Here is a 16526-nt window from a genome sequence, read left to right as displayed (position 1 = left end):
CACAACTTGTTCGGAGTGTAGTCTGTTGTTATATTCACTTGTAGTCTGTTCTTACCCTATCACCATCAGTTTCAGGGTGGCCTTCAGGGAAGCTCAAATTTTGCAGGTATAAATTTGGGTTTTTAAGTTCCATAAAAAAAAAATGACATGAATGAGATTTTTGCTTCAGTGATTAGAAATCACTAGGTACTTTTTTTTTAATTTTAAATACTCTTTCTTGGACAAAATTATATCTGTATATATACATGTACACATACTCGTGTGTTAATATATACTAATATGTACACTATGTGTATGTATGTATGGTATACATATGTTAATGTTTACATTTTAATTAACAAAAGTAATCTGGTACTTTATATGTTACTTGGGAGGACTTGTCTTCTATAGGAATTTTCTTTAAAATTCACAATGTTTTTGAATTTTCTTCGAAATTTTTAATTAAAAATGCTTCTATATCAGATAATAGGTGTTTTTCATTATTGAGAGATTTATTTATTTATTTTAATTTGAATGTACTGAAGTTGATTTAACTAAGCTCTTTTACTGATTCAATGTTTGAAAACTATTAATAATTTCCATTAAGTCTCTAACATTTTTGCAGCCCAATATTTATGCACATCCATGATCACATTTATTACTATAAATTTGTGGAGCTATAATTATCTAAGGTAGAGATTTTTAATACTTTTGATATTGCCTCATTACTATCCATTAACATCCTATAATTTATACTTTAACTAGCAGTGGGTCACACTGACCATATATATTTATTTTTTAATCTTTCTCTTCAATAATGTTTCTTAAACTTAGAAAAATAATCTAAGTTACCATTTTTATAATGTTAGTTTCAACTTGTCTTTTCTAATAAGAATATTTGTTGGCAATGTATTCAGCTTTGGAACTTGCTTTAAAAGGTATCCTGACAGAATTTTTACACCATCATATCCTGTATTTTGACCTTGACATTCAACATTTGATCTCTTAGTGAATTGAATTTTAAAACTTTCAGCAGAAAGAGTCAGGATTGATGGACCAGGTGAGAATTTCCTATACCTGATGTGTGTTGATGATCAAGGTCCTGTTTTTACTTAGAGTAAGAAGAGCAGTTTCCAAAAGATATACCCCAGGGAAGGTTGTCAACACTTGCCTTCTGCCTCCCTTCCAATTCTTTCTAATTTTACTTTCCTGTGCTGTGCAAGACATATCCACATCACTTGAGAGATTTGGCAAAATACCCCAGCCTCTCGCCTTACCCTTAAGTCATATCAAACTTCCCAAGATGAGATTAAGGTGTGTGCATTTCAAACATACTCCCGATTGATTCTGCTACCCCTTCCTGGCCCAGAGCCTGGTACCCCTGTGTTGCTGCAATTTCATCATCTTTCTGTCACTGCCTGGATTTCTTTTGAATTATGTGGAAAATGCAGATGCTGAGCTCTTTCCATAAATTACCTCAAGGCAGGACAGCCTTGTGCCCCTGCCCCAGGTCTTGGTGGTTTTGGGTAGCAGAGTGCATAGTGCAAAGGGACAGAGGAGAGATTAACCTTGGGGAATGAGCAGTGAGTAGAACTGGAATTATTCCAGGCCCTCTGAAGGTTATATAGAAAGAGGGGCAGGACTCTTGTTTTTATATAAAATCTCCAGCCTATTCCATGAGCCAACATGGGAGTAATTTTTCTCAATGTAGCTCCATCTGTCTTAACATTATTGCTAATTCCTTCTACACTTCTGCTGTGGGTTTATCTCAGTTTTCATTTTCTGTGTCTGGTGAGTGTTCTGCTTTATGAGTACTTAATGAAGCATTTTTTTCCCCTGCTGAAAGTCAATTTATTGTGATGTTAAGGCCTTCAGAATTGATGAGTCCCCTTCTCAAGGACCTGAAAAGTTATTTTAGGGAAAAAGAAAACCTCAAACAGAGAATAACAAAAAGAGTATTGGTTTCCTTTATTATTATTATTTTTCCCTGTGGTTTCTTCTTAGTTTAAAATTTTAGATCTTCCCCTACAGCTCCTCCCAGGCCATGGTCTTACATCAGAGAATCTAGAAGTTGGAAAGACTGTTGAGTAATGATTTCTGTGCTGGAAGTGAGCCAACCACTTTGACAAGCTGGTATTTTCACTTTTGAATAATGGCAGAAATAAATGAGCCCCTGTCCAGGGACTCACGGGCTCATTGCACCACCTAGAGGCCATTTTGCAACACTGCAGGCGGGCTGCAGACTCTAGATGGTGTTAGCATTCTGTACAGAATTCTCTCTGTATTCCCAAAAGAAATGTCATCTTCCCTTTACACCACTCACTGAACTTGAAGGAGAAATTTGAGGCTTGAATAATCTTTTTAATCTCTTTGAAGAAAAATGTAATCCATAAGATGAACTGAATTTCTCACTTCATTTCTTCCAAGTTAGGCAACAGCTAGGAAGTGTTAAATGACATCTTTGGGGTCCTGCGGGTGGGAAGGGGTGGCTCTAGATTTTAATGTAAGTTTCCCTACTTCTGAGCGACCAGCCATTTAACCTGTGTGGCATCAGTTTCCTCAGCTGTGAAGCTGGCCAGTGACTTTTCTATTTCAAGGTTGCTGGAGGCCCTGCCAGGCCATTAGTTGGTGATTAGCATGGTGCCTGGAATCCAGGGCGTAGTTAGCCAATGTTGTTTCCCTCCTTCCTTTTGGGGAACTCACATTATGGTAGTCAAAGGCATGTTTTTGAGTTTTCCAACAAGGCAGAAAGAACAGTTTGTTAAGGAATAATGAACCATAATACCTTTGAGAAGGCAGATGGGCCTCTCATTCCTTCTCAGCACAGCGCCACCATGGAACAGATTTTTCTGATAAAATAACTCCAGAATCTCAATCCAAAGTGACTAAGTGTTTGTGTGATTCTACAAGACACAGAAGAACACCTGCTTTTTATTTATTTATTTTTTTTATTTTTTGGAATTAAACTCAGGGTAACTCAACCACTGAGCCACATCTCCAGACCTATTTTGTGTTTTATTTAGAGACAGGGTCTCACTGAGTTGCTAAGTGCCTCACCTTTGCTGAGGCTGGCTTTGAACTTCCGATCCTCCTGCCTCAGCCTCCTGAGCCACTGGGATTACAGGTGTGCACCACGGCATCAAACCCTTTCATTTAACTTCACTGAGGACAAAATACACTCTTTATCTTTTTTTTTTTTTTTTTTTTTGAAGAAATTGTTTCTAAACCATACGATGTGCTTTAACCTATGAAGTTTTATAAACATTTTCCTTAATTTGTTTAGGTTTATCTTTAAGGAAAAAAAACAACAACTGAGATGTGAAGGTAGAAAAGGTAATGGGTAATGATAAAAATCTTATTTCAGAATTAAGATTCATGTTCTAATTTTTAAGAGGATTTCTACCTTCTTGTGTGATAGAAGATAATTATGCATAGTTACACAGATATAATTCTACATAATTCCACACACAGTGCTTGCTGTCATTGGAATATTTTCTTCTTGGATGCCAATGGTAAGGTATGGGGTGAACTGTGTATTTCTGTATTCCTTTCTCCATTTCCATCCCTGTCCTCCTACTGCTGAAAGAAGCATCTTCATCTTAGTACTCCTAGATTTAGCAGTTATTGTGAGAGCGCAGCACTGTGATTCAGCTTAGGCTCCAATTCGGGTGGCCCACATCCCTTTCTGAGGCTCCTACTCCTCTGCTGAGTGACTTGAGCAAGGTACTTGATATTTTCAGCTCTGTTTTCTTTTCTGATGGAGGATACTAATGATCTCTGTCATTAAGTTGTGTGGGTTAAGTTCTTACTTGTAAATTGTTGAGAGCAGTGCTTGGGTACATAGTAAACAGTCCATGAATTGAGCTTTAATAATTAGGATGTTGTGATTATTATTCATATTATTGGAAAACCGCCCAGAGTCCTTGACACTGTGACAGATGGGTTAGGGAAATGTGGGAATAGTAGGTTGTCCCAGGAGGGTGATGAGAAGATGTGAGGTGCAGAGTAGCTGTGAAAGATGAAAGAACACTGTGTGCTTGAGAAACCGGGGTTGTTCCGTTCAGCTAGTGTTTACGTTGCCTCCAGAGAGAGACGTAGAGTTGGCTTTAGGAGTGAGGGATAGATCATAGAGAGTCATAAATTCAAAAGAGTTGGGAATATACCGTCAGTCCCTGCTGTTCATGGATTCCATACTTAGAAATTCCCCATTCACTAAAATTTGTTAGTAACGTCCAAACAATATTCAAGGTGTTTTGGAGATTATTCTTGTAAGTTGCCCAAAGGCTGTTTTCCTCTTTGAACAAGACAACAGGGCAACCTTTGTTTCAGCTCACCTACTGTAAATGAGTCTCCTTTTGTGGTCTATCTAGGGCCACGTTTTCCCCATTTCTCTTCTTTGCATTGGTCAGTGTTGCTGTTTGAAATGTCTTGGTGTTAAAGTGCAGTCAGGGGTTCCTAAATGCAACAGGGCTGCATGGTGCACTTAGGATATTAAATATTTTCTCTATTTTATACAGAAAACAAATATGCATTGCATTAGAAAACTTCCTAGGCATCAATTAAAATGCCATTGGCTTCAAGTTGAATGTAATTGAGTCAAAAATATATATTAAATAAAATGCCTTAAAATAGAAACACAGATAAAAGAAGAATATATACTACTAATAGTTGGATTGAGAAGGTCCCCCAAAGACTCAGATGTTGCAGGGCTGGTCCCTAGTGGGTAGGACAAACTGTAGTGGGTATGGCCTTGTTAGAGGAGGTAGGTCACTGGGGTTGTGTATCAGAATGGTGCCTCTTGTCCCTCTCCCCTCCCCCACTCTCTCCTTTCTGGCCATCATGAGGTGAGCAACTCTATTCTGCCATATGTTCCCCACAATTACATTCTGCCTCAGCACAAGCCCATAGTGATGGGATCAAGCAATCATGGACTGAAACCTCCGAAACCATGAGCCAAGATAACTCTTTCCCCTTTTAGGTTGTTGTACCTGAGGTGTTTTGTCACAGCAATGGAAAACTGACTAGCACATATAGTACTGACCAGTTGACAAAAGTTTTGTGAGCAAGGTTTCAAAGGGTCCTTGTTCTGCGTTACTCCTAGGAGTAGAGGTTCTGTATTTGTGAATTTAGGGCTTGCTGAAACTTTATAGAATATAACTACTATTAATAAGGAGGAGCTACTATACTTGGAAATCCCTGAGTAACTGCTGGACAAGAGGAAGCCTGCTGCTAAATGGTTTGTACTGAGGTGAAGAGGACACAGTAAAGAATTTCTGCCTATCACTTAGCACCATGCAGGACAGTGAAGGAATTCATGGGGAGAGCATTATAACTTACTGTGACTTGATTCACTTATTTTAAAGTGAGAGGCTGCCTTAAATTGCTTCTATACTAAAATACAATGTCCCTGATGTCTGGTGAATTATCATTCAATTTATTCTAGGTAGAGAATTCAGTGTCTAATGAACCTGTCTTACATTATAGCATCTTGCTCAACAGGATATGGACATAAGGTTTGGTCACTGAGAATGTGATTCTGTCCCTTGGACTACAGGGACAACATTAGTAAGAATCCAGAACACTTTAGTAGGAACCAGAGAAATTAAATTGTGACATTTACCTAATGGCTGTGATGTTCCTCCCCTCTGTTTGCAACAAAGCATCTCCAGGCACAGACTAAAGCAAGTTTTTGTAAATTGTATTACATAGGGATGTGAATGATTTGATAATTGGGATAGTAATATGCAACAAACATATTTGCTTTTAACTGAGTTACAGATATTTCTCATATACAACAGATTGTGAAAGCAGGACGATATATATATATATGTTTTAAACCCATATTTACTAAAATCCTGTAAATTTTAGCTACATAGAATTAAGGAGATCCCTGGGTATTCTTCAGGGAGGCTATGGCCAGTGCTAGCAAGAACATCAGCCCCAGAAAGTTCCCACCACCTGAAGTACCCATGGGGGGACATTGGTGAAGGGGTGACCAGGGACCAGGACCTATTTATGGATCATGCCCGGTGAACTCATAGGCAGACACTGTGTGGGTCTATTTTTTGGGGGAACCAGATCTTAAAATATCTGCCTAATTAATGTCTTTCTCTGCTTAGATACCCTCTTTATCCATCTGAAATGCTGCAGATTCCCGTTTTAATCATTTCTAGGCAGTGTCTTGCTTCATGGAGGTAACATTGACTTGAACTAGTCAGTAGATTCCCTAGTGAACCACGAGGTGGCGCCAAAGCACAACTATCCGTTCAGAGCAAGCGCCCTGAACTCTGGCAGCAATTCCTGGGTAAATTGCAGCCCTGCTTGTGAGCCCACAGGGTTTGAAGCTGTAGGATGGAGTGAGTCAGGGGGCCTTAGAGCCTCTTCAGAGGGCTCCAAATTCATCATGGCGCATGAGCTGTTGATCCAGCACACACATCTCCTGTGTCTTATTATAATTGTTTCCCCTTATGCTGTTCATGGAAGTTCTGTAGTGGGGCATAGAAGCCTGTAATCCAGCCTCTGTGGCCCCCAGTGGTTTAGGCAGTTTTGTTGTTCACCTCACTGATTGGCAGGTGACAGTTATAGGTGAAGAGAAGGCCACCAAAATTCTGCCTTTTCTTTTCAGGGTCGACTCTGGTGTGGTCTTGTTTTGGTTGTTTGTGGTCAAATCATACAGAGCATGGCATGCACTGTCTTTGTGCTTAATTCACCTGCAGAGACTATATCAAACATTGTAACTGCACAAGCAGGAAATAAATAAATAAATAAAAACCAACAGCACTGGAAAACTCTCCTGAAGAACCCAAGAAGAACTGATGTCCAGCTTTATTTCCTGTCATCAATCCCAATGTAGTGCATTGTTGCCCAGGGCTACTGCCCAGTGGGCTCTTCACACTGATGCTCAAGGTCTTGCAGAGCCAGCTCCACTTTGACTTAGTATCATTCATAATTCCTAGTGATGAATGGGGCGGGGGGATCAGAAGTACTACTTACAGTACTTGTAGGTCTTTTCTTTCCTAATCCATCTTTGCTTCCTGGCTGCATTGGGAAATGATGTCCCAAACTGGTCCATATGGCTTGTAGGGGCAACCCTAACAGTGTCCTCTGTCACTGTCTGAAGTCAAGAGTCCCATTTTTCTTTTTCTTGCAGGACCTGTGTTGTCATTGCTATTTCCATCTGTTTGGTGACTTTGCATGTGTACTCTGTCATTCCCTTCTTCCTATCCAAGCAGGAAACAACATTGAGCCATCCTAAGATCTCATTTTAGAAGCACCCACCACCTGCAGTGGGCACGTGAATCATTATATCTTTAGAATTTTTTGATATTTTTTAAAGGGAAACTTTTAAAAACCAATGAATTATCATACATTGCCATGACAATACTAGTCTCAGTCTCCTAGTGTTTTTCACTGAAATTAATTTTAACTCTCGACAGAATTTCTCAGGGATAGTTTTTGAAGATGGGGTGAGGAGACAGATTTCTTCCACTCCTGGTTTCCCCAGCTGCTTTCCTATTAAGCACCCTTTGCTGGAACCTAGGAGGGACTTTCATTTATCTGCTGCTAGAGGCGGATTTGCTTTCTGGCCACGAGAGGGCGCAGTGAGAAAAGGCACTTACATGAGCAGCCAGATGATGCTTTAGAGGAAACAGCCCTTATGTGCTGGAGAAGGGGGAATACTTAAGCTTCTATGTTGGGTGATTTTAAAAGGTCCAGAAGAACTTCTCCCTGCTTAAAACTTCTTTACATTTTAGCTTAAAATCCACTAAGGTTCTGTCCCCTTTATAGCATGACTGTGAAAAAGGAGGCTTTTTACCAGTAGGACCAGTTGTTCATTTCTTAGAGAATCATACAAATCTTCTTGGTATCTTTTCTTTGTATATGGGTCTTTAGAGCAAAAATCATGATCCAGAAGATGCAAAAGTTATGCATGGGGAGAAAGGACAAGGAAACTGAGGATTAGTGAAGCATAAGCATGCTGGTTTTACTTGACAGAAATAAAGCAGAGCTTTTATGGCTGCAGTAGCCTCTGGCACTGGAGTGTAGATTTTGCATCTCAACTTCATTGCTCATTAATTGTGTGACCTTGTACAATTTATCTAGTTTTTTTAAAAAATTATTTATTTGTTGATCGACCTTTATTTATTATTTATTTATTTATATGCGGTGCTGAGAATTGAAGCCAGTGCCTCACACATGCTAGGCAAGTGTGCTACCACTGAGCCCCCAGCTCCAGCCCTTATCTAATGTTTTAATGTCTCATTAGAAAGTTGGGTATGCCACTAGTTTTTATTTAGGATTTTTTTGGAGATTAATGAGTTAGTAGATATCAATTTCTTAGAAACCTGACAGCATTCTTAATATTGACATTGCCATTTGGATCTGTTAATTGAAATGAGTCAGGGGCCTGCACTGTTTCTGCTGGATACCTAGAGTAGTCTTCCATTTGACCGTAACCAGCTGGGTCACAAAGTAGAAACACAGGGCTTCGACATCAGAGCTAACCCTGGGCGGGTTGACACATCTTCAAATCTGTGAACTAGGGAATCTTCATAAAAGTGCTTAGCAGGGTAGGACCCCTCACAAAACCTCTAAAGAAAGAAGTGATTTCGATTTTTTTTTTTCTCTACACTTTTGCTACCCAGGAACTAGCATGTAGGCAATTTACTAAGTATGTCCTTGGTTCAGTTTATCAGAGGTGCTTGCTTTCAGAAGGATTTTCAAAAGTAGTTAAGGCTCAAAACCACAGTCTATAGAAAACAGATTTTTCTTTCTGCAATAGGAAGCACTTTTTAATTCAATGATTTCACCTACTATACCCTTTTAAAATCAAATGCCTCAGACCTAGGCTGGTGATCCTAGGATGAGCATTTAAGGGTTCTGGCACCTATGGTGAGTTGTTATGAATACCCAGCACCTCTACCTGTTACATTTTGCTGTATAGTTGCCTGGGCTGGTGATTTTGCCCTGGGAGCACCCCCTGAGCACAGTACTGGGTATTCTGGGGTGCAGACAGGAAGGCAGAGATTAGAGAGCCATTATACAGTCCCTGGCTTCCAGTGGACCTTGAATTTGACAGTCTTGAACAGCTTGACTTGAACTTGTTGTTCCTTCTCTTTTTTATCTTTTCCCTAAAACCCTGTGAAATTGCAATTTATTTTATTTCATTTTCTCCTTTTCCAAATGGTCACCATTTGTCAAGGTGTCCTTCTTAGCTCTGAATTTGGTATGTGTGGACATTGGGAGAGAAGGTGTGAGCCGATGTCCAGACTCGGACATGTTTCGTGTCTGAGAGGAAGCAATTTATACACTGAGAGCTGGCTCCATGGCGTGGGATTCTAATTCTGGGGATGGCATTTTGTATGTGTAGGAAGACTGTCAAAACCTTTCCAATGGGAAGGGACAGAACCAATTTGAGAATCGCATGGTTATATAAGAACTGTCCCCGTGCAGGCATCTCACTCTCTGTTCTTATTCATTTTAAAGAAGAGGGAGAGATGCAGGTGGAATTTTCCATGCATTCCTGCAAACCTACTAACTTTCAAAGTGACCCTCAGATGGTGCCGGGGACAACATAGTTAAGAACACAAGAGGTGCATGTTAACCTTTGATTTCTCAGTACTCTTGCCTGTTCTCTTGGAATGTTTGCATTACCAAGCTGGTTAGCCTGCTGAGAATAGATCATCTGTAGGTGGTCCGGTGAGGTTTCATTGGTTTCACACTGGTTAAGTGAACAGCTGCAGCCACCCCAGCACCAATAGTGTTTTGGGTACTTTGGGGGACCTGGGTCAGATGGTTCTCAACTCACTTCATCTCCATAAGCTGCAAAGCACAGGTCCTATAATTCCTACTTCAGAGTTGAAGAAAATGTGACTTTTAACAGTTTCAACAGGTTAATCACCTGCCCCAGAGACTGCAGTGTGGAGGTAGGACGAGGACACATGGGCAGACTTCATTTTCATTCTCGAGTTCTTTAGCTGAAGCTGCTAGAATGGAAGCCAGATGGTGAAATAGAGGAAGGGAGCGTATCTGGGTGTGGCTCGTTCGTGGCCTAAGGTGCTCTAAGGGGTTGCTGAGAACACTCCCCTTCCCTTAGAGTCCTTGAGGAAACCCCAAGTGCTTGTTTCACTGTGGCCTTGTCATACCCAGGTTGTCCTGCCATTGGTGAAGACCCTGCACCAGCCACCTGCTGGCTCCTCCTTCGGGACTCAGTACGGACGGTTTTCAAACTAAAGCCAGTGGGATCTTGGCCAGGTCCTTGTCTGGGGGCAGAAAGCAGAGTAGTGCTTACTTGTCACTGGAAACGGTGTCACTTCCAGTTTTCCCAGGGTGCTGGAAAACCTTCCCACAGGCGTGCGGCAGGCAAGTGGCAGTTGCCAGCATCTGGCTCTGTTCCTGCCTGGCTCGGGTTTCCCCATCTGGCTTGTCCTCTAGGCTGTGCTGTCCTGCCACTCCAGGAAGAGTGAAATGCTAGCTGGAAGGTTTCACGGAGGTCATGCGGGTAAAACAGGGAGGGTGGTTTGGGCTGTCCGTCTGGTTTGCCTCTGCTGTTCTGTTTTTTTCCACTTGTTTGAATTTCACTGACTTCGAGGTTTCTCTGACCTCCTCCTTCTTCCTCCTGGTGTGGAGCCTCTTCCCCTCAGAGGTGCCTTCTTTATCATACCTTGTTCACCTCGCTGTGTAGACAAGGGAATGAAGGGAGGCAAGTGCTCTGATGGTTGAGGTTTTGAAACTCGGAAATGATAACCCAGCCCTAGTCCCTGGTAACCTGGTCCAGGATAACCTGGAAATTGGCCTGAGTGTCTCCTCCCTTCGTGCATCAAGTCCGAAGTTAGCAACTTTGATTTGGATTCTCTGACTCCCCAGCCCTCTCTTGCGTTTATGTGACATGTCATATGCTAAGACTTTTCCTCCTTTGCTCCTTGGAAGCAAATAGCTACACCATACGGTAGCTACTCCTTGTCAGCATTAGGGAAAAAGAAAAGGGTCCAGAAGAAGGAGGCCGCCACAATTTGATGGCTGGTCCAGAGTGATCCTCCACAGAGAGCATGTTTGGGAGCAGATCTGTTAGGAGAAGAGCCAGGCCAGCCCTCATGGATAGAAAGCTGTATGGTGGGGCACACTTGTCCCTTCTCCTGGGAGAACATTGTGAGTTGTGCAGCTGCTGCCCATTGAGGGAAGCCCACCTCAGCTAGCTGGGCATGCTGAGGCTCCACAGCAGGTATCTGATGTGTAGATGAGAGGGCAGTGGGTTTCAGCTGTCTGGCCGGAGTGGATCACTGAAGAGTGGCATCCCCACTGGTCATCTGTAAGTCATCCTGACAGTGGATCATGCAGTAGAATAGGGTCCCATTGGAGTTTAGTCTAAAAACCAGAGACTCATGAATTGGGTCTTTTTAATGTAATCAATACTTATGATTATTTATGACATTTAAGGCACTGGACAAATGACCTGTGGTCACAAAGATGAACAAGGGGAGGGGGAGCCAAGGCCTTCATGGGACCATTTTTGAACTCCATGACACTCTAAACTTCCATGCATGTTGTTCCCTCTGCTAGAAGTCTCTTCTCTCCTCTACAGTACTTGGTTCCATTGTTAATTCTTGTGGGTAAGTCCACCTGAAGCTTTCCTAGCTCCAGGTCCACCCCCCTGCCACCCCAGTTTCAACATATGTTTCCTTGCACTGTTATTACTTATGATCCCTCCAGTCAATAGGACCTCATCTATTTTGCCCACCACTGAATCCCTTGCTCCTAGAACCATTCCTGATATTGGATAGACAGATGGTGAGTACATGTTAAATGAGTCAATCAGTCAAGTAATGGCTCCACCATTCAAGAAGGGAGACACGTTTACCTGTGTGTGTGCATCTCGGATAACAGATAGAGGTTGATGTATATCATGGGAAAATTACAGGTAGACTATAAAGTGCTCTTGAAATTCCAAACAGGAACATGAAGAATATGTTCAGGGAGTCCATGAAATTCTCCAGTGGAGTGTATGATGGAAATGAACCTCAAAATCTCTATTTGGATATGAGTAAGCCAGGGAGGAGAAAGGAGTGCCAGGGTAGGGAACAAGGAGCAGAAGTTTAAAGGATATGAAATTACCTTCAATGGATGCTCATTTGAGCCTGGATCTTGGAAGACTGTAGCATGCTGGGATGTTTGGATGATATTTGATAATTTTAGATTTGGAGATGATTTTGAATTATTATGGCTAGAGCTAAGGCTTTCACTTCAGCAGTAATATAAAGAAGATGGTAGAAAGTTGGAAAAGGGTTGGTGTAGTGTTGGACAGAACCAGAAATAGGGACTATGTGGACAGAAGGGAGAACACAAGGTATTAAGTATTGGGGTTTGATAACTGACTCAGTGTAATGTAAGACAATTTTCTGAATTGTTTTAGTCGGCTATTTTGCTTCTGTGACCAAAACACCTGACAATTTGAATTTTAGAAGGAAAAGTTTATTTGGGGGCTCATGGATTCAGAGTTCCCAGTCCACAAAAGGCCACCTTCATTCCTTGGGACCTAAAGTGAGGAAGAACATCCTGGTGGAAGAGTGTGGCAGAAAAGAGCAGCTGGGGAGACATCGTACTGGGAAGGAGAGAGAGGGGAGGGGAGGAGGGCCTCTCGTCACCATGGACAAAATATGCACCTCAAAGTCATGCCCCCAGTGACCGACCTCCTCCAGCCACACCCTGCCTGCTTAGTGTCACCACCCAGTTAATTCCTATCAGAGGATTAATGCACTGATTAGGTTGAGGCTCTCATAATCCAATTACTTACCTCTAAACTTTCATGCACTATCTCAGACATGAGCTTTTGCGGGACACGACATATCTAAACCGTGCATATAGGAAACATCTTTGGTAAAGAAATGACTTATTCCTTTCTGGATATAGGATACTATGGTCTGAATGTGTACCCCAAATTCATATATTGAACCTAGTCCCTAAAGGTATTTAGAAGTAAGGCCTTTGGAAGGTGATTAATGTTCTTACGAAAGAGGCCGGAGGAAGCTCGTTCACCCTTCCACCATGTGAGGACATTGTGTTCAAGTGCCAACTTGGAAGCAGAGCAGCCCTCTCTAGACCCTGAATCTGCTGGCACCTTGATCTGGGACTTCTCAGACTCCAGAATCGTGAGAACTAAGTTTCTGTGGCTTATAAATTACCATCTAAAATATTTCATTATAACAACCCAGATATACTAAGACATGAGCCATTTGGATTTTTGATGAGACTTTCACTTGGACACATCCAGAAGACCATTAAAAATAATAATAACAGTTTGCACTTAACATTTGCTCAGTGTGTACAATAATTTGGCCAGTGTTTTATGATCTTATTTTTTTTTTTTTAAAAAAAGAAACTGTTTGGAGAGGAGAGACAGAGAATCATCTGGGACCCCCAGCCAATATGTAAGACCCATACATGAGACGTGAGACTCCCTTCTTCACCCTTCAAATCCTAGGATGTTTTGAGAACTTTCCTGGTGAATCCAGAGCCTTGGGGAGCCAGAAGGGCCAACGGCATGGATTCACACAGAGGGACAGGTTGGTGAAACAGCCCTAGGCCACACTGTTGGCTACAGCAGAGAGTGTATAGAAACAAAGCCAGGTCAGAGGCACCTGTGCTGGGGATGGCCAACAACAGCATTCAGGTAGGAGGAAAAGGCAAAGCCATGGGAGAAAGCTGATTTCAGCTAGGCCCCAGGGGAACCGTGGTCACAGAAACTAGTCAGAGTGTGTTGGATATACCAGAGGGAAAGAGTAGATGAGAACCAAAGAATGTCTGCCGCATTTGGAGAAGGCACCAAAGGGGAGACCTTTGAGAAAATTGTTTCAGAAGTATAGATGGGGCCGAGGTCAGATCATAGGGTGCCATCTGGTGTGAATCAATTAGAAATTTGAAGGGTTTCTGGACAAGTAAATGCAAGAAACAGAGGCAGGTGCAGGGGCCATGCCTGTAATCTCAGCAAGTCTGGAAGCTGAGGCAGGAGGATCACAAGTTCAAGGCCAGCCTAGGCAACTTAGACCCTCAGCAACTTAGCAAAACCCTGCCTCAAAATATAAAGAACTGGGGATATAGCTCGGTGATAAAGTGCCTCTAGCTTAAGACCCCAGTTGTAAAAAAAGGAAAAAAAAAATTCCCTGTCAATCCACCACTTCCAAAAAGATAATTTGACCTTTTGTGCATAATGTTTCTGACTTTGTTGTGTGCACACCTTGGAGATGTAGGACTTCAAGTGAAGGTCCCCTGAGAGGACAACGTAGAGTACTCAAGGTGTATGTTGAAACAGTTTCACAGGTTGTGTGTGTGTACAGGTGTGTGTGTGTGTGAGCATGTGTGGCCCATCCGCCAGCGGGGCAGAAGGTGACCGTGAGGGCTAATTGGAAGTGTGTAGCCTGTAACACAGGACTCGGATTTGTTTGTAAGAGCTAGGAAACAAACTATAAAAAGCCCTTGGCCCACTCCTATTTCTAGTGGTTCCTAGTGAGTCAGCACTGTATATATGGCACTGTCTATTTTAGGGCCGAGTATGAGTAAGGATGCTGCCTAAGGCTGCCAGTTAACAAGGGGGCTCCCCCTCTAGCTCCTGGCCCTGCAGGGAGCCGCCCTGGGTGCATCTGTCCCCAGGCTCTGCATCCTTCATTCTCTGATCACAGGACATATCCTTAGTCCTACTGTCTACTCCCCTGTCTCTCCATCCTTCATTGTTGTTTACATTACAGATTTTTATTTTTCATTTGTTTGTTTTTGTTTTTTGGTCCACTTGGTTTGCCTATTAGAAAAAATTACCTCCACCTTAAAAGAGATTTCTGTGACAGTGTGAGCCTTATGAATGCACAGACCACCAGGGGGCGCTGTGGCTGGATTAACATCAGGATGTGGGTTTGGCCATGTGGCTCCCTGTCTGGTCTGGTCCAGGGGTTTTGAGTTTCCAGAGCCTCCCTTCTAGCAAACTTTTCTTTATTTTCCTTCTGAAGAAATCAAGCAGACTACACAGCCAAAGCGCTTGGGAAATCCTCAGATCCTCTGCAGTTTTCACAAGATAGATAGTAACTCTCAGGTTAGATTCTTCACATCCCTCACAACAATTCCCTCTTGGAATCTGAGCACACATCTGCAATGTTTTGTTTTGTTTCCATATGTTTAAACCATGGATTTTTAATTTTTACCAGTATTTCTTTCGGCTCAACAATGTTGTACATTCCTAGTAGGGGAAAGCTTTGGAGAGGAAATAATGAAAAAAGCAAAATAAACACACACACACACACACACACACACACACACAAACCCACTCATAAAAATCCCACTTCTGTAGGCAAAACAATGGTACTGATGAACAACTTTCCCTGGATCCTTTTTCTGTAAAGATCCTTATTCTCTACATAACTGAGACTGAGCTCTTAATGTTTGATTTTCCAAAATTCCTATAAGTCATCAATAAACCTTGATACAGGTGCAGGGGCTGGATAGCATTTCATTAAATGGTTAGACCCTAATTTATTTAAGCATCTCCCTGAATATTCAGGGAATTTTTCATTACATGAAAAGACTTCCATGAACATATGTGTTTAACTATTTGTCTATATTTAGTATTATTTTCTTAATTTGGATCAAAAATATAAGAACCTTGGTGAAACTCCTATTTTTTTATTTCCCTTATTTCTGGTTTTTATTTTTAAATTATTCTTCCTGCTTTCCAGAGGATGGGATTTTTGTTCATATTTCTTTCTAACTACTTCTAATATTTCTTTGTGTTTTTAATTAACTTTTCTAATTCTTGTTTGCATTTTAAATTAAGTATTTTAATTCTGAAAGCAGGATGTGCTTAATGAGTAGGATTTAGAAATGTAAATAACTAAAATGATTTAGATGAAAATCAGCCATTCTCATCTACATATAAATAAAACATTTTTGTGGTTTTGGTATATCTTTACAGATGTTATCCAGATATATTCTAAGCTTCTAGAAATAATTGTTCCTTTACTAAAACGTGATCAGATAGGTTTTTTTAAAAAATTCAAACTGAATTTTATTTATGAGATTTCTAAGTGAAAACTTGGAAGAGGGGAGTTTATTATGCCATCTGAGAATGTGCTTAGCTTTATCTGACACAGTATTATGAATGGCTTTCTCTTTTTCATGTCTCAGGTGCAAAACTATGATTAAAAAAAATCCTTCCCTTGTGGAAAGTATATTGAGAAGTGTGCTCTCCCCATTAATCTTGGGGTTAGTAAATATAATTATTACTATTATGTAGTATCCATCTGAGACTATCATCCATGCAGCCTACAGAACAAATACAAGGTGTTGCCCTTGAGAAAATAATTTTTTATGATCAATAGTCTATCATTAGCATAATGTTTATTTTATGCATCTGCAGGCTTTTTATCACTTGAATTGTAGCTTATAAATATTATTGATATTTTCTGCTCTTGTGTCTGCCCTATTGATCTTTTCTGCTCTTCTGTCTGCCACAAAAATTTCTGATAAATATCATTGTTCCTGTTTTATGTTGGTGAAGGACAAACCAT

The 16526-nt window shown here is 41.2% G+C and overlaps 1 protein-coding gene across 3 annotated transcripts in view; it reads left to right on the top strand.

The window, feature by feature from the left end:
- Positions 1-16526, top strand: part of Elmo1 (engulfment and cell motility 1) — a 551061-nt gene that overhangs the window by 218888 nt on the left and 315647 nt on the right. The gene's annotated exons all lie outside the window — the stretch shown is intronic.

The sequence above is a fragment of the Callospermophilus lateralis genome, chromosome 1, assembly GCF_048772815.1.
Source record: "Callospermophilus lateralis isolate mCalLat2 chromosome 1, mCalLat2.hap1, whole genome shotgun sequence".
NCBI classification, from domain to species: Eukaryota; Metazoa; Chordata; class Mammalia; order Rodentia; family Sciuridae; genus Callospermophilus; species Callospermophilus lateralis.
Note: the sequence above shows the minus strand (reverse complement) of the source record. Positions and strands in the feature narration are given on the sequence as shown.